This window comes from Rhodnius prolixus, unplaced genomic scaffold, assembly GCF_049639745.1.
Source record: "Rhodnius prolixus isolate KJV_2025 unplaced genomic scaffold, Rpr scaffold_3, whole genome shotgun sequence".
NCBI lineage: Eukaryota > Metazoa > Arthropoda > Insecta > Hemiptera > Reduviidae > Rhodnius > Rhodnius prolixus.
Window position 1 is genome coordinate 11,187,772 of NW_027411603.1, and position 25,382 is coordinate 11,213,153.

The 25,382-nt window shown below is 35.8% G+C and overlaps 1 long non-coding RNA gene and 1 other non-coding gene across 2 annotated transcripts in view; one reads left to right on the forward strand and one right to left on the reverse strand.

Moving 5' to 3' along the window:
- Positions 1-19,130, reverse strand: part of LOC141453853 (uncharacterized) — a 50,947-nt gene extending 31,817 nt beyond the window's left edge. The window contains exons 1-2 of the long non-coding RNA XR_012458262.1: positions 19,022-19,130; positions 8,858-9,064 (exon numbers count right to left, since the gene is read on the reverse strand). This is a non-coding gene — a long non-coding RNA (uncharacterized lncRNA). The remainder of the gene's footprint in view (positions 1-8,857; positions 9,065-19,021) is intronic.
- Positions 19,131-24,886: 5,756 nt separating this feature from the next.
- Positions 24,887-24,959, forward strand: TRNAV-UAC (transfer RNA valine (anticodon UAC)). The gene has a single exon. It is a non-coding gene; the product is annotated as a tRNA-Val (tRNA).
- Positions 24,960-25,382: the final 423 nt, after the last annotated feature.

Below are 25,382 nucleotides of genomic sequence, written 5' to 3' on the forward strand. Positions count from 1 at the left end.
TTGGAAAAGTAGGGAATTGTCTTCTAATTTGACTAGATAGATGCAGTTTCTGTATTTGATAATTAATATTAAGGACAATGCTTGATTGTACATGTAGGGTTGGTCTAAGTTGAAAACTAAAAAGTAAAATCCATTGGAAAAGTAGGGAATTGTCTTCTAATTTGACTAGATAGATGCAGTTTCTGTATTTGATAATTAATATTAAGGACAATGTTAGATTGTACATGTAGGATTGGTCTAAGTTGAAAACTAAGAAGTAAAATCCATTGGAAAAGTAGGGAATTGTCTTCTAATTTGACTAGATAGATGCAGTTTCTGTATTTGATAATTAATATTAAGGGCAATGACAGATTGTACATGTAGGGTTGGTCTAAGTTGAAAACTAAAAAGTAAAATCCATTGGAAAAGTAGGGAATTGTCTTCTAATTTGACTAGATAGATGCAGTTTCTGTATTTGATAATTAATATCAAGGGCAATGACAGATTGTACATGTAGGGTTGGTCTAAGTTGAAAACTAAGAAGTAAAATCCATTGGAAAAGTAGGGAATTGTCTTCTAATTTGACTAGATAGTTGCAGTTTCTGTATTTGATAATTAATATTAAGGGCAATGACAGATTGTACATGTAGGGTTGGTCTAAGTTGAAAACTAAGAAGTAAAATCCATTGGAAAAGTAGGGAATTGTCTTCTAATTTGACTAGATAGTTGCAGTTTCTGTATTTGATAATTAATATTAAGGGCAATGACAGATTGTACATGTAGGGTTGGTCTAAGTTGAAAACTAAGAAGTAAAATCCATTGGAAAAGTAGGGAATTGTCTTCTAATTTGACTAGATAGTTGCAGTTTCTGTATTTGATAATTAATATTAAGGGCAATGACAGATTGTACATGTAGGGTTGGTCTAAGTTGAATACTAAGAAGTAAAATCCATTGGAAAAGTAGGGAATTGTCTTCTAATTTGACTAGATAGCTGCAGTTTCTGTATTTGATAATTAATATCAAGGGCAATGACAGATTGTACATGTAGGGTTGGTCTAAGTTGAAAACTAAGAAGTAAAATCCATTGGAAAAGTAGGGAATTGTCTTCTAATTTGACTAGATAGATGCAGTTTCTGTATTTGATAATTAATATTAAGGACAATGTTAGATTGTACATGTAGGATTGGTCTAAGTTGAAAACTAAAAAGTAAAATCCATTGGAAAAGTAGGGAATTGTCTTCTAATTTGACTAGATAGCTGCAGTTTCTGTATTTGATAATTAATATCAAGGGCAATGACAGATTGTACATGTAGGGTTGGTCTAAGTTGAAAACTAAGAAGTAAAATCCATTGGAAAAGTAGGGAATTGTCTTCTAATTTGACTAGATAGATGCAGTTTCTGTATTTGATAATTAATATTAAGGACAATGTTAGATTGTACATGTAGGATTGGTCTAAGTTGAAAACTAAAAAGTAAAATCCATTGGAAAAGTAGGGAATTGTCTTCTAATTTGACTAGATAGCTGCAGTTTCTGTATTTGATAATTAATATTAAGGGCAATGACAGATTGTACATGTAGGGTTGGTCTAAGTTGAAAACTAAAAAGTAAAATCCATTGGAAAAGTAGGGAATTGTCTTCTAATTTGACTAGATAGCTGCAGTTTCTGTATTTGATAATTAATATCAAGGGCAGTGACAGATTGTACATGTAGGGTTGGTCTAAGTTGAAAACTAAGAAGTAAAATCCATTGGAAAAGTAGGGAATTGTTTTCTAATTTGACTAGATAGTTGCAGTTTCTGTATTTGATAATTAATATTAAGGACAATGTTAGATTGTACATGTAGGGTTGGTCTAAGTTGAAAACTAAAAAGTAAAATCCATTGGAAAAGTAGGGAATTGTCTTCTAATTTGACTAGATAGATGCAGTTTCTGTATTTGATAATTAATATTAAGGACAATGTTAGATTGTACATGTAGGATTGGTCTAAGTTGAAAACTAAAAAGTAAAATCCATTGGAAAAGTAGGGAATTGTCTTCTAATTTGACTAGATAGCTGCAGTTTCTGTATTTGATAATTAATATCAAGGGCAATGACAGATTGTACATGTAGGGTTGGTCTAAGTTGAAAACTAAGAAGTAAAATCCATTGGAAAAGTAGGGAATTGTCTTCTAATTTGACTAGATAGATGCAGTTTCTGTATTTGATAATTAATATTAAGGACAATGTTAGATTGTACATGTAGGATTGGTCTAAGTTGAAAACTAAAAAGTAAAATCCATTGGAAAAGTAGGGAATTGTCTTCTAATTTGACTAGATAGCTGCAGTTTCTGTATTTGATAATTAATATTAAGGGCAATGACAGATTGTACATGTAGGGTTGGTCTAAGTTGAAAACTAAAAAGTAAAATCCATTGGAAAAGTAGGGAATTGTCTTCTAATTTGACTAGATAGCTGCAGTTTCTGTATTTGATAATTAATATCAAGGGCAGTGACAGATTGTACATGTAGGGTTGGTCTAAGTTGAAAACTAAGAAGTAAAATCCATTGGAAAAGTAGGGAATTGTTTTCTAATTTGACTAGATAGTTGCAGTTTCTGTATTTGATAATTAATATTAAGGACAATGTTAGATTGTACATGTAGGGTTGGTCTAAGTTGAAAACTAAAAAGTAAAATCCATTGGAAAAGTAGGGAATTGTCTTCTAATTTGACTAGATAGATGCAGTTTCTGTATTTGATAATTAATATTAAGGACAATGTTAGATTGTACATGTAGGGTTGGTGTAAGTTGAAAACTAAAAAGTAAAATCCATTGGAAAAGTAGGGAATTGTCTTCTAATTTGACTAGATAGCTGCAGTTTCTGTATTTGATAATTAATATCAAGGGCAATGACAGATTGTACATGTAGGGTTGGTCTAAGTTGAAAACTAAAAAGTAAAATCCATTGGAAAAGTAGGGAATTGTCTTCTAATTTGACTAGATAGATGCAGTTTCTGTATTTGATAATTAATATTAAGGACAATGTTAGATTGTACATGTAGGATTGGTCTAAGTTGAAAACTAAGAAGTAAAATCCATTGGAAAAGTAGGGAATTGTTTTCTAATTTGACTAGATAGTTGCAGTTTCTGTATTTGATAATTAATATTAAGGGCAATGACAGATTGTACATGTAGGGTTGGTCTAAGTTGAAAACTAAAAAGTAAAATCCATTGGAAAAGTAGGGAATTGTCTTCTAATTTGACTAGATAGCTGCAGTTTCTGTATTCTAAAATTTACAAACTTTTGCATCGCAGTATTAATTTTCTATAAAGTTTTTATGTCAAATTTTTGCCTTAGCAATGATTTAATTCATGTGCATAGATTTTGATGTGTGGTATCGTTTAAGTTCTAGACTCGTAACTTTAGATTCTAAAAATTAATGCAATTGTTTTCCAGAAAATACTGCCTATATTTGGCACTAATCATACATTGAACATTCTTTTAAATGTTTAGTAAATTTAATCTTCAATCCAAGATATTTATGATCGTTTAAAGATTCAATTCTTTCGGACTTTCATACTTTTTGATTGCTCTTCATATTATAGTCAAAACAATATCTGTTCAATTATAATCAAAAGCACAGATCGCAGCTCTTGTCTGGAATTGAAAAAAAATATCTTAATTATAAATTAAATTATTTACGAGAGAACAGATGGAATTATTTACTGGTTTTAAAGGTTAGTAAGGGAAAGAATGTTTTTACATATAAAGGATACGTAGGCAGTTCCCCCGGGGAGAGAACCGTACGCATTCCCCCGTTAGCTCTTATATCCATGCAATGTCTACTTTGCTAGGCGCTGGTATCCTTTTGAATTCTTCAACCTGCCTGATACAATCTGAATTAAATATTGCTTACTCACGGCCTTATCAACAAGTGTGAATATTGATGCTGAAGTTAGAGCTGTGTACAGTTTGGTTGGAGGGCAGACGCCCATCTTATATACAATTGAATATTATACAATATTGAATTTTTGAAAACAACTGGGGAATTGGGGCGTGCGAGCCGGCTGGTTTCTCGCCGCTTGAGGTAAGCGAAAGTTAGATTCAATTAACATATTTACAACATCATATGATATTCATCTCTAACTTATTATGAGATGTGTTGAGACGAATCAGATTTTCGAAATTGAGTCTTGAATGGATTTTTTTATCAATTTTATTAACACTTAATTAAAACACAATCAAGAAGAGGTTTTACAGTCATCTGGTTGGACCTGATGCCCGACTGAAAAAATAGGTATTACTTTACTTTTTTTCCAAGGAGCGATGGAATACTCAATCCTTAATCCTCAATCCTCAATTATGTAAGGAGTGACTCATTGAATTTAAGTGGTGCTACATGTTCGATGGGCTAAGAAGGGATGTGTTCATCAATTCTGGCAGATCAAGACAGCATAAAAGAACCCCGTAGGATAGGACTAGACACTTCTTTAGGGATCTTCGCGTCTTTGCGGGTATTCCAGCTTAACAATAAAAACCACCTTATCCAGCCTTTGGCAACCTTAAGATATGGCCTGCAGAGGTAGTTGATGTGTACAACTATTTGGATTTAACGAACCAATAAGTAAACTATCTCATCACCTCCGAACTTTCAAACAACCATACTCATACATTTTATTATTCTATACTTCACAGATTTATAATCTACTTCAATTTTATCCCCTCCTATTTTGTATTTGATGAAGTATTGCTTCAAGATGCGAGAGGATTGTACAGGAACAGAATGAGGAGAGAATGTACGATATTTAAGGGATTCGACCACAATCTGTAAGTCGAAATGCTTTTGGTTTTGCATCCATTCCCAACAAATCTAATTAGAGCAATGAATATGATAATGGCTCCCAAATGTATCAAAGAAAGCAATAGAAATCTCAGGGAATAAATAAATGCTGATTTGGAGAGGGGACAAAGGGCTAAAAGAGACCTGAATGAAAATGAAAATCACTAAGTGACGATAAATTTTCTTGTTTTATTACATATTCATGGGTAGATGGTCAATTTAATAAGCTATCTTTCAAATTTATACACTTTCACAGATTCTTTCTCCATCTTTCCAACAAAATAAATAATAATTCCCTTTAAAAAATCGGTGAATAACAACGTGGGAGGTAAGGGGAACTAATAGGAAGTATCAGGAGATCTGGAAGAGGGGCTACACCTTAACGCACTTGCTGTACAGTGGGTCTAAAGTTCTTCCTTCTAAAATACAATGGTGGAAGCCACCTTGAATCATGTGTGGTTGTAGATTTATAAGTATACACCGTTCCCAAACCCTGAATGTATTACACTTATATTTATGGGAAGCAAGGACCATCTTAATTGAAGAAAATAAATTTACCTACAAAAACTGAAATAGAGAAAACTAAAAAAATAACATTATTTCTTCCGCACACAAATGAAATGGGTATATTTGGAAATATTCTTTTCAACTTGGTGAGTATAAGGAAGAAAAATAGGACTTCTTTAAAAATGGGGAAATGGGGTGGCCGCTGGCGGAAATCACGTTGAAGAATTATTATTTGCACAGGACCACTTGCGCGCTGAAGAAGTAGGAAATGGATCCTGTCGCACTTCTTCACGGAAAATGCCGTCTCCACTACATGCACATATTTCTTTTCCTTATTTTTTCCATTTTTTTTTAGAAAACCAAACATCGTTTGAATGTTCATGGTAATAATGCACATCGTAAAATCTATCGTTTCTTTTCTTTATCCTTTAGCAAGAAGAATAAAATAGGTTTTCTATAAATCAAATTAATATTCCTTGAAATGTGGTAGAGTTTGAGGGCACATTTAGGCAGAGAGAGAAAGAGGTCTCTTGTTGTAAAGTTTTGATAATTCTTGGCTTTGCGGGCGGGATGTGTGTACAGGGGAGTAGGTGAAATGTCAGTCGTCACGGTGGTGGTGCCTCTCTTGATAACGCATCGGTAATACGGGTGTAAAAGACAGAGAGAGGGTGGAACAAGCAGCGTTTATTACCGTCTCCACTTCTGGCTCTGTCCTGCCATTGAAGGATACGGCACTGCGGCTGGCGGTGGCAACAACTCGGCCATCTACATTTGAGTACCGCCTCCATACTCACTACTATATCCACTAGCTTTATCTAACACCAGACTTGGGTTACTTGAGTAGACTCGTAAGTAACCGAGTTAACGGTGATTGTCTAACTGGCAAGACAACCGGGTATAAACTCTACTAGTAACACTACTAAACATCGCTCGCTACACTTTATATACCTTCAGAGTCCCTTGCTCTCGTAAACCCCTACACTAACTCTGTATAGCCCTGCACTAACTATCAGCTAAACCTTCCTCCATTCATATATAACAACTTATATAAACGCCTACAACACTCATGCTACTATTCTAATATATATATATATATTATCTATTCACTGTGAAGGTCTCCCTTCTCGGTACTTAGTAAACCCCGCTGTCGAAGTTGTAGTAAGTTAACTCTACTAGAGATAGCACCACACTATACTTATCTGTTAACGTTGAAATTATTCCACGAAGAATTACATAACTTCGGCGGAAATTGTAATCATATAAGATGCAAAAAGGATGGAGTAATATTTTGATTACTAAACTTTAAACATCAATTTTATAGTGATCCATTTAAATAGCTACAGATCTCTGGAGAAAAACATATACCTATAGCATAATTATTCATCTTATTGCTAGCATTTTATGCTACTTTTTCTAGGCGTTTTGAAGAAATTAAAATGACCAAAACATGGTACACTACAGCAACATATGGTCATTTAAACTTTTCGATAGAAGGAATACAAAAATGATCTTGAATGACGCAATTATTTCTTTCATTTTTTCAAAATACGAGTCAATATCTTCAGCCATGTAGCTAAAATTTTATGGTTTTAGGATCAGAAATTGTGAATGCTCTAATCAGGTAAGTGGTTTCAAAATTAATTTTGGGTAAGAATCAATTACTTGAATAATTAAAATCGTATGAATATTTTAAGACTTTTTCTTCCAATTTACGTAGTTTAATTTAATTTTACACAGTTAACAAGAGAATTCTGTGATCGTGCTTATTGTTTATATCAATATTTCACTGGAATTACTTGTTTGATGGGCCACAGAGACTGGATCAGTGCTTTTATAGAATTAGTCTGTATGTGTGCGTACCCATCTGTCTTTTTGTCTGACAGTGTGTATGACTCAAAAAGGAAGTCACGGAAAATCCGAGTTTGATATTTTGGTTACCACGAAAACTGCCCATATACTTTTGGAACAGAATCCGGGAAATGCTACTTAACTGAAAAAATTGTTTTTAGGTCTCTCAAAAACCGCTCCAATGCTTATCTTTAAACTAAGTTTGCAAACGTTGTGCAATTATGACTATTATTTGCAAAATTTTACTAGAAAACTGCATCTGAATGCAGTTTTGAGCAGTAGGAAGGTTTAAGCTTTGTCATTTAAGTTCGATAAATCGGTTCATTTGAAGTGCGAATTTAATGTATAAATTACGCAAATTTAATTATTTAGATTGTAGGCGCCACGATAGCCGAGCGGTTATAGGCTAGACCCGCAATGCTAAGATGTATTGCGGTACTAGTCTAGGCCTTGCATTTTATTTAATGTGTTAATATAAGGAATTTATAGTAAAGTATGTTAGGCGGTTATAGGCTAGACCCGCAAAGCTAAGATGTATTGCTGGTTAGTGGGTTGGACTCCTGGTCTAGGCATTGTATTTTATTTAATAGTTAATATGAGTAATTTATAGTAAAGTATGTTTGCTAGTCGCCTCCGCCCACGACACCTAATTTGGCAGTTGGCACTAAAGCCTACCTACACAAATAGGCTTTACTTTTCCTTACTGACTAAATCAATAGCAATAATAAGTCAATTGAGTGATCAATCCACATTTTGTTTTCGACATTGAAAACACATTAATTTACGACAAAAATCTCCTTTATCTATGGATACTGCGGTCTCATTGTGCACTAAAACTTTCTAAATGGTTTTTTATTGTGCAAAAAAACAAAAAAACAAAACCTGTTTGGTGGTATACATATAAGAGCACCACAGTATATACTGCAGTAAATCCTTGAATTCAGTTGTAGATGTTTGGGAACTGTTAAGAGGATAAGAAGATTGGATTTAACAAAAAGTAAGCGCCAGTGAGAGAGCCGGTCGACAGTTTGGAGAAGCTCTACTAGAAAACGATAACAGTTAGGGAGATTGAGGGAGAACGAGAGAGAAGAGATTGTCTGGTGTTTAAAAGGAGTTAATGACGACGAAGGGAGAGAAGCTCTTACCTAATTACCAACCAACAGCCTGTGAGCAAGAGACGTAAAAGAGCGATGGGTTTTAAGAGCAGAGAGGAGAACGATTGCTAGTTGGGAGAAAGAGAGAATACAGATGAATGGAAGCAGAGAGAGAGAGAGAGAGATGCTGGGCATTGTAGTGATTTACTCTTGACAAAACAACTTGTATCAGTGGCCCTCACTCGGCCGAACAGGCAGCCTGCCTCCCAGCATGTCTACTAGCTCCCAGAAGATATAGCAGGAGATGAGACGACGCTCAGAAAACTAGCTCCTGCACTTACCTCTTCATGCAACACACACCAAAAATCCTAATAATCATTTCCATCCTAATTCATGCATCCATCATGTTTTTTATTATTTATTATTAATTAAGAATTTCATTAAAATAATAATAAGCTTCAATAAAAAAATAAATAAATGCCGAGAAAACACACACGACTTCGTGTATGTTTCTCGAGGTTCTAACTTACAAATTATTGTTTCCAATTTCTAATTTTAAAACTGATTTATTTTAAATCACTAACATACGCAACATTTAATACTTACAAATAATGGAGAAGCTTCGGAGGGAACACGGGGCTTTGGGCGTCTAGTGTTTTGTTCCTATCGTTATAAGTACTCCTTTGTGAATGTAGGCATGGAAGATGAACTGGAGTATGATCTTTGGGTCTCTAAACCCTAATAAACCATCAGCAACCTCCTGCAGACCCATTACTTCCAAGTGGCAATGTGGTTCCGGTTGGCAGGCTGATACTGGAAGTCAGATTCATAATTGTTTTCATTTTTCATTTCAAATTTGCCAATTTAGTCCTTAAGATTACTGATAAAGAATGATGGCATATTCTTAGCAGTCGTTTAAGTTGATGAGCAATGGGTAAAAAAGAAAACTTTCTTACTGCAGGGCTAAGAAATGTTGAGTAAGTTGTGGAGACATTTAGGAGGTAAATAGATGACAAGTAAGTTAATTATAGTGTTTTGTACGCCTGGCAAGGAGATAGACAAAGTAAGTGGGTGCTGGTCCTGATGAGAGTGGACCTCAGCATCAGTTGAGCAGATGAGATCTGTGGAGTGGACTACAGAAGGTGGAGGTGGTGACTGATGCCCTAACAATTGGCTCGTGCTCAAACACTCTGATTCAATTTGGCTCAGCGGTCCGCCCTTTAATTACTATCCTACACTTTGTGCGAACACTCAACTTGAGACTAACAAACACAATCCACACAAATCTTATCAACTATTTGAAGTGACCAAGAAATATTCTTTCTTAGTACCTCATTTTTCTTCTTTTAAAAGTGCTTAGATTTTGCTAAGTTCTTACTGGGAAATTTAGTTTCCTCTTTCAGGGCAGAATTAATTTGGGAATTAAACAAAGGGAAGAGCGAAGCATTAAAGTCCTCACCAAGCATGGATCACACAACAGAATGAACAAAATATCTCTCTTTCATTTACTCTCTTCTCTCCAGGAAGTCAACATTTGATTTACATAAATCATTTAAAGAAAGCCAATATTGAATTAGACAGACTTTTGTAAATAAGTCCGTTTCATAATTCCACATAAAACAAATTAAAATATTCTGATGAAAGGCTAAGTCACAACACAGCACTAATCTTTTTTTAACTCCTTGAAGTACTCCAAGGAAATATAAGCCCGCAGAAAGGATTATCCGCGTCTGGAGACAAATCCTATCCCTTAATTCTATCCCAAAATATTGTAGAAAACTATCTTAATAGGATTCAGGTTAACCGAGCGTCGAAGCTCTTCTCCTATCCTCACCCTTCACGCTTCCCACATGTTCTAAGGGCGGCTTTCTCTGAGTTTAAAGTCGACACTCTAAAATGTTCGTTATATTCGTCTTCGTCTTTGGATATTTGAGTATCAAATTCTTCCCTTCCATTTTCTTTTTTTTTTACTCCAGTTTTTCTAAGGAACTTCCCCTAGGAAGTATCAATTAAACATTTTCGCAGAGAGAATTGAGCTATACACTTTTTTTTTTTAGTGAAAGTGCCACCAGCTTCGGATATTTAGAACTAATTTACTTGGGCGACACTCAACACAATCACTAGACAGATTATAGAGCCTGCAGCGGTTCTGGATTTGTGCTAATCATTGGGATTAAAGAACCCACCTGTCAACAGTGTATCTCTTCACACGTTCTGTCATTTACTTATTAAACAACGATTGCTTTGTAGCAATGATGAATTGTCCTGCTATAGAGTTTTCAGATTGTAATGGGTTCATTTAGCAGCTTCTTCCATTCTTAACACTGAAAAAAATTGAGAGATACTGATTCTGTGGGGTGTGAAGGCAGTAGAAACAGTGGCTCTGTCTGGTAGGTATAAAGTGCAGAGTTAGCTGCCAGCGATAGGTGCTTTGAAGTTACACGAAAAGGAATCTGAACATCATTAAGTTACTGAACGTTTAAACATTCTGGCCAATAATCAAGCTGAAGCATTCTGCTTTCAGTAGAAAAAGTGGTTGTAAAAGCAACTGCAATTAGTTCAGTCACAATCTGATTTCATCACGTGTTTACGTAGAAAATTGTGATAGCATTTTTTTATATTTAATTTTTTTAATTTTTGGCGTATCAATTTCTAAATCCGGCATTGTATTTCAATATACCACACAATCCTAGGTCACTTAAATGGTCCAATAGTAGACCTTCCTCGGAAAAAACTCGAAGCTCTCAATTATGGTAGAAGTATAGGTCTTTTTGAAGTATGAAACATTTATCCTGACGCCCAAAAGTGTAAGGTCCCAGCGCAGAATTTTGTTTCTCTTCCTTTTTTGCCATCGTGTTCCCCTGTTTCGATCAAATTTTACTCATATCGAATGTAGTAGACAGTATTTGGTTTTCTTTGCCAGTAAAAGCGTAAGCACAGGAACCACCCAGAGTAAGAGATAGGAAGTGGGGAGATTGAGAGAGAGAGAGATGAAGTGCCATCTTGCTGTTTCTTGCAAGACACCTTTTATTGCTCCTTTTTTGATTAGTTTTTAAAACAGACTCTTCGAGCACTCAGACCCATCTACCTTTTTCATCCCACTTCTCTGCCCATTTCTCCAAGATCTGCCATTCTCTTACTAAGAAAGTCTACAAAAGAAAGACACAGGGTAGAGATTTACTCTGTGCAGATTTAACCATGATTCTTCTCCCAAGAACAACTCATACTAACCACCATAAAAGAAAGAAAACCCCCTTTCTGTTCTCATCCAAAAGAAAAGAAAAGAAAAACCAGCTTTTCCTCAAACCACGATTGTAGGAACACCGAAAGAGAGAGAGAGAAAAAAAAATCCCGAGCATTCGTAAAAGAGACACTTTGTGAGTGAACAGATTGTGTTGCCGTTCCCCACTTCAATGTTGCTTCCTTCAAGCTCCTTGCAGCACCGCTTTTCCAGCCGACATTGACTTCTTTTTCTATTCAGTCGCTCATTTGTCACTGTTACAGACTTCACCTCTTTTCCAGTCTTACCATAACCCAGCGTTCTAACTTCCTATTCAAACCAAAAACCAAAGCCGCTATACTTCCCCAGTCGTGGTTGAAACATCGTTCACAGTTGTGATTGCCACGAACACATAGAATAATCATAACGTAGATAAAAAAAAAGCATTCAGCCAACCAAACTAAAGCCAGAATATTTCAAATAGAAAGCTATATATATACACTAGGTTGCAATTTTTGACGAATTGCCACCCACCGAGCCAACCAGTTGTCGTTTGTTCTTCTGTTTTCCTACTAAGACTTCACTTCGTTTAAAGGAAAAACTCCACGGCTGTCTTTGTGCCTATCTCTTTTGATTCTACTGTTCATCTTGAAAGATTGAAATTGTTCTACAAACAATGTCAGGCAAAAAACATGGCAGAAAAAATGAGTCGGATAAAGGAATGACTTGAATTTCTTTTTCCGCTATTGACTTGATGCTCGCGTTCTGGATGGCACACAACTGAATCAGTTTTTTTTCCCATCCTTTTTCACCAACATCTTGGCAAATTTATATTATCCACGTATAGAAATTGTCATAGTAACCACATCATCAAATTCTTCAGACAATTTTCCCGTTTCAGGAGAAACACTTCTAGTTTTTAATTTAAAATAGAATTTACGAATATTTATTTGATTTTATTCAAAGCTGCCCAAAGCGAAACACTTAAGTGCCTAAAGACGTGTCTCTGAGGCCATAAATTAGAATACACATTTTTTTCTTACATATCTCTAATTATTATCTATTATATTTTTTTTAAGGCGCGTAAACATCTGATGTCATTGGCGCCAGAAGATGTTTTCAGTGCATTGCCGGCTACCTGACAGTGTACTCTTGTTACAGCCCACACTGTCAATACAGCTCAGTGAACTACAAGAAGTTCCTAGGAAGAGAAAATCTAAGAATCAGGTAACTGGATTCGAACCCGAGATTTCCGTTTAATCACTAAGTTAAACTTCTTGGCCAGTACAGCAATCACCTTGCGTATCTTGGGCAACCGAGGTCGTTTCGTAATTTACTTTATGAAAAGGCATTCATACTGATAAGCACCTCTAACATGCTGTCTCATATGATCATGCATACATTTTATTTACCTTTCTTTTGCACTTCAACCACTTAGGTCATCAGGGTCTCGACATATATTTTTTATTTTCGTACAGTTTTGAACAGGGAAATTGCGGATGTTCAAATTTTATATTCCTGTTAAATTGCCTGTATTTTCTGCAAGATTTTGGTTAGAATCTATATACTGCAGCTCATTTTTAAGTTCTTTGCGACTTAGTCCAACTTGTGCTTAATTTTTTTTTTTTTTTTGACTTGGTTGCAACCTTTACTGGTTCTTTGAAAAAGGTTGAGGCAAGACCAACATTAAGAGGTTTAGTCTCTGAAAATTGTTGGGGCAGTGAAGAAGGAGAGTCTGTAATTGAACAGGTTGGAATGGTTGGACTTGGAGACTGAAGTTTCCATACAAATTTTAATATCAGTGCAATGAGCAAAACGGAGGATAGTCCGTACCACTTTCCGGAAGTATGTAGTGCAAAACAAATGCGTGTTTCTCTCAGTACCAACTAATTATTAAGATCAGATTCATAATGTTAGAAGTTATGATTGTGTTCAAATCAAATAAAATTTCGTCCCATAATAGCAGCTAGCAAGACATGGAGATTACAAAAAGAGGAGTCTTATAGTCACGATCTTCAGTGACAATGGCCATTGTGTCATAGATTGGTGGTCTATGTTCGGAAACGGGGTAAGAGGTGACCCCGCCATGCGGTATATTAAGTAGCGATCGGTGTACTGCGGTCGGCAGAGAGAGAAAGAAAGATAGAAGAACGAATAGAGAAGGTTGCTCTAGTGTAGCGATGTCCAACCTACTACTGGCGGACCATCGACGGCAGTCTGGCGACCCACGATCTAATACCTTTCCTTCCACTGACTAGTATTCAGCCTCTACCTGAAAGCGCACCACTGCAATACTGTACGGAGTTCTACGATCCATGAACACTGATAACACTACGTACTACCTGTCTTTACCTATTATTGTTTGTAATAGACCAGCTACATTGTAAAGATATCTACATACGCCTATAAGCAAAAGAAGAGATTGTTTTTTCAGCCATTAATCTACAATAAATAGTAACTGATCTTGTTTATTACAATCTTAAAGAATTCCGACCAAGTTTAGACGCAGGGTTTGCTTTTAAATAGCTCTTACACTGGAAATTCGTGTACAGAAGGCACTTGTGATCAATAAAAAATTGTTTCTATCTCTTGATCTGTAATTCTGGGGTCAGAATACATCAAAACAACAAATATTAGATAGTTTAAACATAGTTTTCCACTTTGATACTGCAGCTTCAAGTACTCCAGTTTTGATCGAAATTCTGACCACCGAAAATTCAAAATTAAATCAATTATTCATTTTTATATTATTATTTTTTTCTATTTTCATGAAAATGGCTTCAAAATTTTCTTCAATTCTTATAAATTGTAAAGCGTAATTAAATTTGGTAATAGGGTTGGTTCCTCAGTGCTGGATAATTCGTCATATTCTTTTATTGGAAATCTTTTCCAGTTCTTTTTAAGGACACTTTCTGAGGAAGTTGTTCTTTCCTCTGATGAAATATAATGTAAACAATATTCAACAGAATTAAATATTCCAATCAGAACTGAAGTGCCAAATTTGAAGGAAATTGTTCGACGGAAATCGTTAAAAGTTAAATTTTCAATGAACATCCAGGACCCTTACTACTCTTAAAACGTTCATTTTAAGGATGGGATTTTTAGAGAGGAGTGATTTCAAGATCACCTTGAAATTCATGCAAACGTCTGGATAAAATATTAGAATATATACCCTCATATACTTATTCACAAATATTTGGATATGAAATGTTTATACAAAGTTCTGAGTTGCAAATGAGTCAATCTGGCGGAAGTGCGACCGTTCAGAACAGTTTTATATAATTTACAAGACTGTGGCCCAAGAAGTTTTGGATCTATTTTATTAGACCCATCATTTTTGTTTGAAATTGTTTTCCAGAGAAACATTGATTTGGCAAGTATTATGGGAGGCTTGTCTGACGTTTTGCTATAGTCTTGTAGTAAGCATTTATGGAACAATGATCTGTAAGCGGCATCTGGGAAGAGTTGTGCTTAGAGAAAGAAACTGGAATCGAAGCCAAGATCTAGGCATAACAGTCTAGAGTAGTTCAATGAGAATTCTTTCCAAAAATATGATAACTATTTCCCGAATGAAATCGTAAACAAAAAAAAAGATGAAAAATGAAAAGAAAAACATGTTGAACTCAATTATTGAGTTAGGTAATGGAGTCTAGGGAAGTGTAAGGAATAATCTGTGTGTTAGTGTTTTTTGTGCCAGTATGGGCATGAGATCTGGCATATTGTATGTTGGCAGAAATGGAAGGATGCTGGCGAGAAAATGTGAGAAAGATAGACTGATAGAGAGAAAGAGGGTTTGAGCGAGCAAGAGAGGGAAACAAATATGAGCAAAAGAATGGTTGTGTCAGTGTGTGTGTGTGGGGGATATGAACACGATGGAACGCTTTCGGTTTGTAGAGTTATTTATGCAAATGATTGGGGTTGTGGAGTTGATTGCGGAGGAGACAGTGTAGACTGTACACACTGCACGCCGTATGAGAGAGAGTTTGGGATGAGCGAAAGAGACAGAAACAGTAGGATAAAATGTCGAAGGGCTAGAGACGATCTAACAGTGAACATATCATTGTGTGAGTGCAAGTGATATTATCGCATTTGAGAACCGAGTGTATATAGAGATGCTTGTATAGTAAATCACCAGCGCGGCGCTAGTAGTGGAGGTAGGTTATATCGTCTGATTCAATGAGAGAAGCGTATGATCGCTACTCCGGACCAATACAACATTACTACCATTACTAATACTACTACTACTACTACAAAAAAAAAAAAAAAGAGAAAAAAGAAATACAACCAACACCTACTCTAGTATAATGTTTGTATGTATGTTCTCGCCTCAGATGATAGGCAGGCCGTGGCACTCGACGGCGATAACGAAAAAGCCATCATGACCGTCACATAACCGTTGAATTTACAACTAGTATACTATATTCTGTAACTACAGTAAACTGTTTTTTTTTTTGGGTGGGGTGGCTGGGGGGAGAGAGGACAGTTTAGAAGGGGTGGAGGGTCTACCGTTGATATTACGTCCATATATTTTGCAAAGATCCAATGATGGTATACGCACAAATACATGTACAGACCCTTGGGAGTAACTATGATATAGGCTGTCGTATACAGCAATCAGATTCAACACTTGCACACAACAATCATAGTCATTATGTATGGTAACCTGATGTTATATATATTTGAAAGATAACCACTATGTTTTATTATTCGTTATTATTAATAAAAATATTTCTGCAAAAATAATTAAATAAATAAATAAATTTGGCGTGAAAATGCTCATATCACTTGCATTTACCCAAATTTTGTTTCATTCTTCCCGTTTAAAACATATTTACTTCCTTGACACAGACAAAAAACCTTCGACAACTCAGTCGTACGGGACGTTCTAATTTAATAAAACTTTTCTCTCTTAAGTATGGCCTTTTCTCACTAGCCAATCAAAGTAGTGCTCCTGAAGGTTCTATCGTAGATCCCATTCTGTTCCACGTATTCATGAATCCTTTTCTTAAATCTCCTCATAATAACCTTCCTGGGCATGTTGATAACATGACTTTCAACACAACATCATGGAGAACCGACATTTACCAGTAGCAGATTTACTTTAGCAATAGACAAACTGATTAAATGCTGTACTAAGTGGAAATTAAAATAAGCAGTGACAAGAATGACGCCATACTCGCAGACCTTTCCTCAACAAACAATATTACTTTGAGGAAATTCCGTTAAATTGACAAAGAAAATACTTTTCCCTTTTCATTCACGCAACTCGAAGATGACTGTACAAAACAAACTCCTCCTCTAAAAGGTGGCCAGCAAATTTTTGGAACTTTAAAGTAAAATTTTACGTAAATCTTCAAGTAAAAGATTCACATTCACCGTTAAGAGTAAATTCACAAGATCCTAGATTTAAAAGATAATACTGGATCTTGTAGGAAACGTATGGCTCTGAAACGTTGGTATTGCCCAGAACAGATGAATTAGATGGAAAAAAATATCTTTGGAGCTTTCAGGTTGCCAGCGAGATTTAGAACCAGTGAGCGCAAACCGAGAATTGAAAGAACTATTTTGGGGGGTAGGATGTGTTATAAATTACTAGACTAGGCAGACTGGAGGTGTCTGGGTCACCTAAACGATGATAAAACCGCGGGAGCCGATTTTAGTCCTAAATGTACGACCGAAGAAAGCAAATGTTCTTTTCGTGTGCTCCTATACAACCAGTCGAAGAGATTTATATCGAATCTTAAGACTAAGTACTCCCTCGATATCGCTGATTTTATCTGTTGCAGCATGTCTTTTGTATTCAGACTTTCAACCAAGTATCAGAGCTAGATTAATCTGTTTGTGTAGAGAATATGACTTCAATTATGATTCCTTCTCTCATTAAGCTTGTTAACACAGGGTTACCAACTAGTTTGGTATAATAGAAAACTTGCGTATAAAATCAGCGATACTATCCAGCACTGCGGACTGACGATACTCTCAATTCCCTCGATATTATAGTGGCGATGATTGCTGGGAATGCACCTATGACCTCACCACTTGTTAAAAATGATTATAATTCGGCTAGCCCAGTGACAACAATGTAAAATTGTGGAGTCCACATTGTCTAAGGCGCATAAAATGTTCGTTCTTTTTGCTTTGTAGGCGGAGGATTATTTTAGGTAAAGACTTTATGAGCTTGCGTTAAAAGATACTGTAACGAGTTTAGTAATTTGAAGACTGGATGGGGCCTAGATCTTTACACTTAGGCCACCCGCCTTGAGATAAAGAGCTCTGCATGAAAAGGAGGTCCGTCAGGAGACTCAGGATTTAGCTGATCGAAAGACATTGAACATCCTGGCGCTCTTAAGACGGAGCAGTAGAATACTGGCGACTGTTAGGAAGATGAGGAGTTCTGTGGAGACTGATTTCGTTACTTCACGATCTGTTGCAGCCATGGAGTTAGTAATTAAGTAAAGTAAAGTAATACATAAACAGTAACAGAAAAGTCTTCCCACAAATATTTCTAGTTGTTTGTTGTTTTTTAAAAGCAAGAGAAGTCTGGAAACTGACAAACAAATCTTTACCAGCCGGTTTTATTAAAAACATGCCTCTTGTTCCAAGGATTTGCTCATATAAACATTTCCATATTATAGATTATTATTGTTTTGTTTATTTCTGCATTACATCTCATTTTTAATAAGTTATTAATTTCAGTTACTTTACAAGAAACATAAATACAAATATCTTGACTGATATATGAGCATTAAGGAACTTATTTAGGTTAAAAGGTGCTTGTATTGTAGCATGTGAAGCTCTAATAAGATGATTTATAGGGACATGTTGTGATGTTCAGCTATTGGGAACATGTTGGTGATGAGAGAATGTGTAATTCAGTACATCATCATTGTAACTCATGGTAAACAGATGCCATGCAATATCTAAGACTACTTTACAATCGGCCATATATTAACTCTGCTTCTATCATTCACTGCACGACGGTGCCATAGTTCTGCTTGCTTTCAGATCACATCAATTATTTTATAAACATGCATGAACATAATTTCTACAAACTTATAATACTCTATAATTCAATGAACTGCTCATGGAATTTAACATTACTAATAATATGATAAGCAATTAGGTCATTGTTTAACATATTTTAAGATTTATGTGAATAAGAAACAGTTAAAATCAAATTCAAACTATGAAAATATTAATAAAATGTGGGAATTATAAAGTGTCTTAAGCATGTGTTATGTTTTCCAACATCTTAGAAAATGAAGCCCTAAATGGCGTTGTGTATCTTGACTTGCTGATACAAAAGACAAGTGAAAGGAGTACGAAGCGGCTCAAATGAAATGAAATCCTTGATCTCCTGAACCACTGCGTTGCCTCCCAAAGCAATATTGGGCCAGAGAATTTATAAATCAGTAATTTAGGGTAACATTGGTGAAATATGAAAGGTTGTGTAACGTGAGCACAATTATATTGAGAGTAGAATTGAAATAAAGAATGTTCAAAGAAGTAAGTAGCAATATCTTAGCGCAGATAAGAAACGCACAACATACCTCTCTGGCGGAGTGGAGACTGACTATTTGGTAAAGGTAAAGCAGAGCAGTCAGCAATTGGACGTAGTTTTGGCCGGCCGGCGTCTTCTTAAATGATTCTGGAGCAACCTGTTTAACAAACCTATATTAGCACTGAATTCACCTTTTACAGGAAGGAGCTACTGCTGATAGTAATTTCAAACTCCTAGTAGTAACTACTATTAAAAGTAAACAACGAAAAAAGAATAATTTCATTGGTCGACTTCATCAGTCTATTTCATAACATTTTTTTCATTGTGTGCCAATGTTATTAATTGTTACAGTTGTAGCTCTCTGTTCTTTGTAAAGTGAAATCTTCAGTACGTTTAGGACCGATTCCTATTTGTGAAACCAGACTGTTATTTCATCTAGAAAATTGTGTAAGTTAACTTATGGCATCAACAAGATTTTTCATGTCTGGAAATAAGAAAGAATATCGTCTGGGCTAAGTACTCTTCAATTGTATCTACAGCTTAGAGACCCCAAAAAGACAAATCTTCATGAATATTCCGAATCGAATGACACCTCATTCATGTAAATCGGTTCATGCGTTCAAGCCGCTACGTTGTTTACAAAAAAAAAGGTAACAACAACAAGAAGAAGAAGAACAAGAACAATTTTTGAAAAAAACAGTTTTTGCTCATTTTCAGAAACGTATTTCTCGAAATCTATTTAATCTATGTTGTTGCAAAAAAATTACAGTTATAAAGGAGGATTTGCCCTATATTTTAAAGAAAATTTGAGAATTTTCTCTTTTATAGGAAAAGAGAAAAAAAATTGTCAAAGATGTTTTGTTTTCAACGTTACGCTTTTTTGTGCAGTTTTTGACGATCAACCCCCTTATACAACTATCCTACCGGACAGTTTTAATAAATTATTTATCTCTTAAATAAAACAATTACAATATATGAGCTAGATATCGTTTAGGGCGGAAATATGGTTCTAAACCAGGAAGGGATTCTGCAGTGTATAGATAATCATTTACCGGTAAAACACCAAGCTAGATATACTCCTCTGAGGGCTTCTAATTACACCTACGTTGGGGGAGACACTATATGTGTATATAACAATATATTTAAAGTAGAAAATGACTAGGACAAGGGTTAGCCCAGCGTGGAGATAACGCGACCATGTCTACTTGGCGACACGAAGCGTCGACTCGTTACAAACATTGTTTAACTTGCCAGCCAGCCTCCAGTCTGTACTAACACTATTTCATAATCTTCAACCACCACTCTGTCTGATCTCGTAGTTCTGCCATCACCCAGCGACCATGTTGGCTTGTCCTTTCGCCGCTTCTACTCAAACTGCTGCTCTTTCTCTCTTTGTTTCCTCTCTGTTCGTATAAACTGCAGCCCTTATCTTTAAGTGTAGCAAGTTGGTAACGAACGTCGTCGCCCAACCACCTTCGCCACTTCCCACCTACACTCCACTTCACCACTCATCTACCCCTCTTCATAACCCTTCCACTACATAACACATCATTATCAACTTTATCCCATATAAGATTACCACCATAAATAACTCCAGCCCGGAATGAGTGTAGGGCGAAAGGGAATCTGCTGCCACTTCTCAGCACCCTTGTTACCTCCACCCGCAGTAAGCCCAACTTAGTACCTCTACTGCCGCCACGCAGGCACCCTTATATTCCGCTGAGGGAGAATGTAGGAAAGACATTGGTCTAGGTGAGTTATATCACCATTTAGACAGTTAGAAAGCGCTGTTCGCTGGGAAGAATACGGTTCCCTATATCATTTCTGGGAGTAAACCAACTAAATATTGGTACTTTAGCAAATAACGTACACTTCAAGAGTTTATGAAGCGTTTATCAGTTCAATGACGTGAAAAATTAAAATAAAAGAAAAATGAATATAAATTAAAAAACGAACCGTAAGCTCATAGTTTAAAAAGATTGTAAGGACAAGTCAATACAGAGTTGTAAGTAAATAACTGTAGGTAAGTGATACCCGCAGTGGTTTAACTTATTCAAGGATCCTTTCACTCTCAAGCCAGATTTGAACCCAAGAGGATAAGCAAAGGATACCCTGGTGAAGAATAAAGAAACTTGAAAAGGAAAATAGGATTTGAGAGGACAAAAGAAAGCTTCAGAATAAGAAACTGTTGGTCACATTGCCTGTTGTGTAAAAGGTTGGCTGTGGAGGCGAAAAACCTCTACCTCCTGTGGCCACCCTTGTACAAGTTCTTCCAAGAGATGGTATGATGGCGTCTGCCCAATCTCACCCATCTCCATTTTACTGAGAAGTGGGCAAAGAGAGACATCCTCAGAACATTCGGGGAAGAAGTTTAGAAGAGGCAAGGAATTATAAGGCGGCGTCTGGGAGAAGATATCCCTGACTTTGTGCACCTCTCTCTCTTGTACGCCCAAGGGCAACATTTGGGTGCATAGCTCACAAGTGATTTTAGAAGATTCTAATGTATATATTTTTTAATTTAAGGCGCATCAATAGCTCAGGTAGCTAGCGCCCGGAGCTTTTTTCACTGACCTCCGAACAGTTTCGTTACAGACTGTCCATCACCAGAAAATGAGCTATAAAAAGCTTCTCGGAAGAGAAAACCTAAGGACCGCAGCGGAATTCAAACCCGAAAGCTCTTCGTGGAAATCCAGTACAGTAACCATTGGGCTAATTTCTTTTCTGATTCTAATGTTATTTTCTGGAAACAATTTATTCTGATTCTATCTAAAGAATTGAAGCTCTTATAATCATTCTTCAATTCTTAAACGTTCCTTTCAACTCCCCTATTCGGATACTTCTGTTGTGGCTATGAAAACAGCTAAATAAAAGTTGATATTTCGCGAAATAGCCACTTCATTCTGTTCATCAGCTTCTTTATCTCCTTACTTAGAGTTTTTGACATTAATCTTTACATCCTCTTTTATCATACTCTTCTTCCAACTTTCGCATTCTTTCTTCTTCTCAAGTAAATAGCACTTGATCTTCCTAATTATTCCTGGTCACAAGCGCCCATTTTTGTACATTTTATTCCAATCCAAGTTTGCTTTGCTCAATAGTCAATCCTCTTTTTTTTATACTAGAAAAACAAAAACACCTCTGGCTTGTTTTGATAAAGTCTTCTTTATTGCATCCAAGTATTGTTGTTGCCTTTTCTTTAGTAAATCTTATGAAGGTGAATAAGATAAGAGGAAATCTGCTGCTTTGAGAAAAGGAGGTTTTACAAACAATGTCCAATTTTACAAGAAACATCCGATACATAGGCTATAGAACGCAATCCTCTTCTATAATAACTTCGTCGGTTCAGTGCGAACATTTAGATTGACCGTTTCCACTGTATGGTAATGAAGAAGTTCTCCTATCTATACTAGAGACTCCTAATTATTCCTGGTCACAAGCGCCCATTTTTGTACATTTTATTCCAATCCAAGTTTGCTTTGCTCAATAGTCAATCCTCTTTTTTTTATACTAGAAAAACAAAAACACCTCTGGCTTGTTTTGATAAAGTCTTCTTTATTGCATCCAAGTATTGTTGTTGCCTTTTCTTTAGTAAATCTTATGAAGGTGAATAAGATAAGAGGAAATCTGCTGCTTTGAGAAAAGGAGGTTTTACAAACAATGTCCAATTTTACAAGAAACATCCGATACATAGGCTATAGAACGCAATCCTCTTCTATAATAACTTCGTCGGTTCAGTGCGAACATTTAGATTGACCGTTTCCACTGTATGGTAATGAAGAAGTTCTCCTATCTATACTAGAGACTCCTTCTATTATAAACCAACATCCTCATGTGTTTGACTTCTTGGTTTGAATAGAAACCAGTATTCCTCCGTTGAGTTCATAAATACAATACTATATCCTGTTCTCTACCAACATATCTTTAATATCCTCTCTTCATATCTCTTTATGCAAAGAAATAGATGTATGGATGCTGTTAGCAGTGGTTTACCTTCTTTTTGGATGTTTACAAAATATTAATTTGAAAGTAAAACTTACTCTTGGTGAGGATAACTGTTTTGAAGTAAAGCGCTCATCTAAAATATTCGATTTGATGTCCTCTAAGAGTATCTAACATATTTTCTGTGTATTTTATGTAACTGCAGACAGAAATAAAAAGAATTTTAAGAAAAACAACTTCCTATTCATCATTTCACTCTATATAGCTCCACCTCAGTGTAACGGAAATGCTAAATGTAACAATTTTTCCAGCACCACAGACGAACATATGGAAGGAATGTAGCTACAGCTCGCGAAAGAACTGTAAAAGTTCAATTGTGGTTCCCTAAAGTTGAATGTTTCTACAGGATAAAGTGAAGGGAGTGCAATAACGAGTGGGAGGTTTCCTATTGCACATGTTAACTCTCTCTGAAGAGATTTTAGTATATTATGCGAATATGTGACAAAATTGTTTATATTCTTTTGAGAAAGGACTTGAAAAGTCACCATCTTAGAGGTTAATGGAGTTAAAAGTTTAAAAAAATAGAGGAAGAATACATTTCCAAGACAGTCTCCTGTTCTGAGTCAATTCAAAAGCAGACCTAATAAACCTCACAATTTGTCAAGCCTCTAGGACCTCTAGGAAAAATTCATATAGTAAAGAGTTACTTCCAGATACCGGTTAGCTTCGTCTAAGAAATTTGGAAATTGTTCATAACCGTGATCCTTTTTTTCTAGGCATCCATTCGAGTTGATCACACGCCTCTCAACGATCACCGGAAAATGAGAAAGAAAATGGGCCTGGCTAAAGATAACCTGTTGGTGTTAGCCTGAATGGCTTGTATGGTACAAGAGTTCGGCTCTTCGGAGAATGGAAACTCAAGAGTCGCTCCAGATAGCAGAGCTTCCTAAGTCTACTAGTTAAGCTTGCAGCAATCGGAGAGTAATAGTAGCTAATAAAATTTTGGGATCAAATCTATTTTTACTTCCTCATACCAGTTCTAGGAATCATATCTCTGTAAATGTAGAATTACGTTTTTCAACTGAAAAATGTTCATTAATTTCAAATATATACTTTGTTTAGACTCTCAACTTTGTAAATACCTTAGTATGTTTATTTGTTATGGTAGAACGCAGATTTATGTCCACTTTAAAGGATTTCAGTTGGCACACGTGCGGCAATGTACTGTCAGTCTATAGGATCACAATTCTTAGCAGTGTTACCAATCTTCTAGAACCTAGAAACTTTCACACTTACACACGAAACATAAGACATCTATGCACACCTCTATAAATCTAGAGTCTAGTGTGGGTATCTGTTTTGTAGTATAGAAGTAGGAGTAGGGCCACACGTAAGGACTGACTGATTCACAACAGCCACTTTCCAGCAGACATAACTTAAGCCCGTGGTTGGGTATTGACACCACCCTCTGCTCTGGCATGCTCTATAGCTAGGGACTCCTATATACAACTCTTTTGGCCTTTTTTCAACATAAATCCCAAGGCTCATCCCTATCCTCCTTCTAAAAACCCTAGCAACCCGCTAACCCTGTCCAAGTTCGTCAGAAAATTCACTGCCCTTCTTCAGCGTCGTTATTCTTTAGCCCTCCGGAAAAAAAAAGAAGCAAAAACTTGCCTTGCCAAGGCATCTCTTGGTATAGTCTTTTATATATCAGCCAACTGTGATGGGTTAACTACCGCAGTCCTCTTGACTTATAGCCTATCTACTTAAATCAACTCCTTGCTCTTTAGCTATTCGACCACCTATATAACTCCCAGTCAATAACTTTAAATCACTGTAACCTTCAAATACATCTTCTCTTTCACATATATATAGATAGTAGGTACTGTACTTAACAAAAAAAAAATCATATGTATAATTGTAAATATTTTTTTTAAAACAGACGGTTTTAGTTAGATACTACACTATGCAACTTGGTTCCGTGGTGTAGTGGTTATCACATCTGCTTTACACGCAGAAGGTCGCCAGTTCGATCCTGGCCGGAATCATTACTTTCTTTTTTTCTAAAAAAAAAAACTCGAAATATTTTAGGTTTCAATATTTTTTATTATATGTATATATTATTTTTTTTTGCCCATAACATAAATTAGTGATTTCTTTTCCCGTTGAAAAATGGTGGTCTTTACATAACTATTACAAAACAATCATGTTTTAAATGTCTGTTATAAATAAAATATGTATTATAAGTGTATAGCAAATAAATCAGCCCATCTGACTCGTAGATACCTGATGAGCAGAAATGCTATTCTGTACGTCTAATGCCCGCTTTGAATGTGGAGAAATTTATTCAAGACTGTTGTTTGTAAATCAGAAGTATTTGAAATATTGAATCATATTTCAAAAATAAGGGATTCAGTATGCTGGGCATAAGATGATGATATTCTAGTAGCAGTTGGTTCTGAGAGGAAACA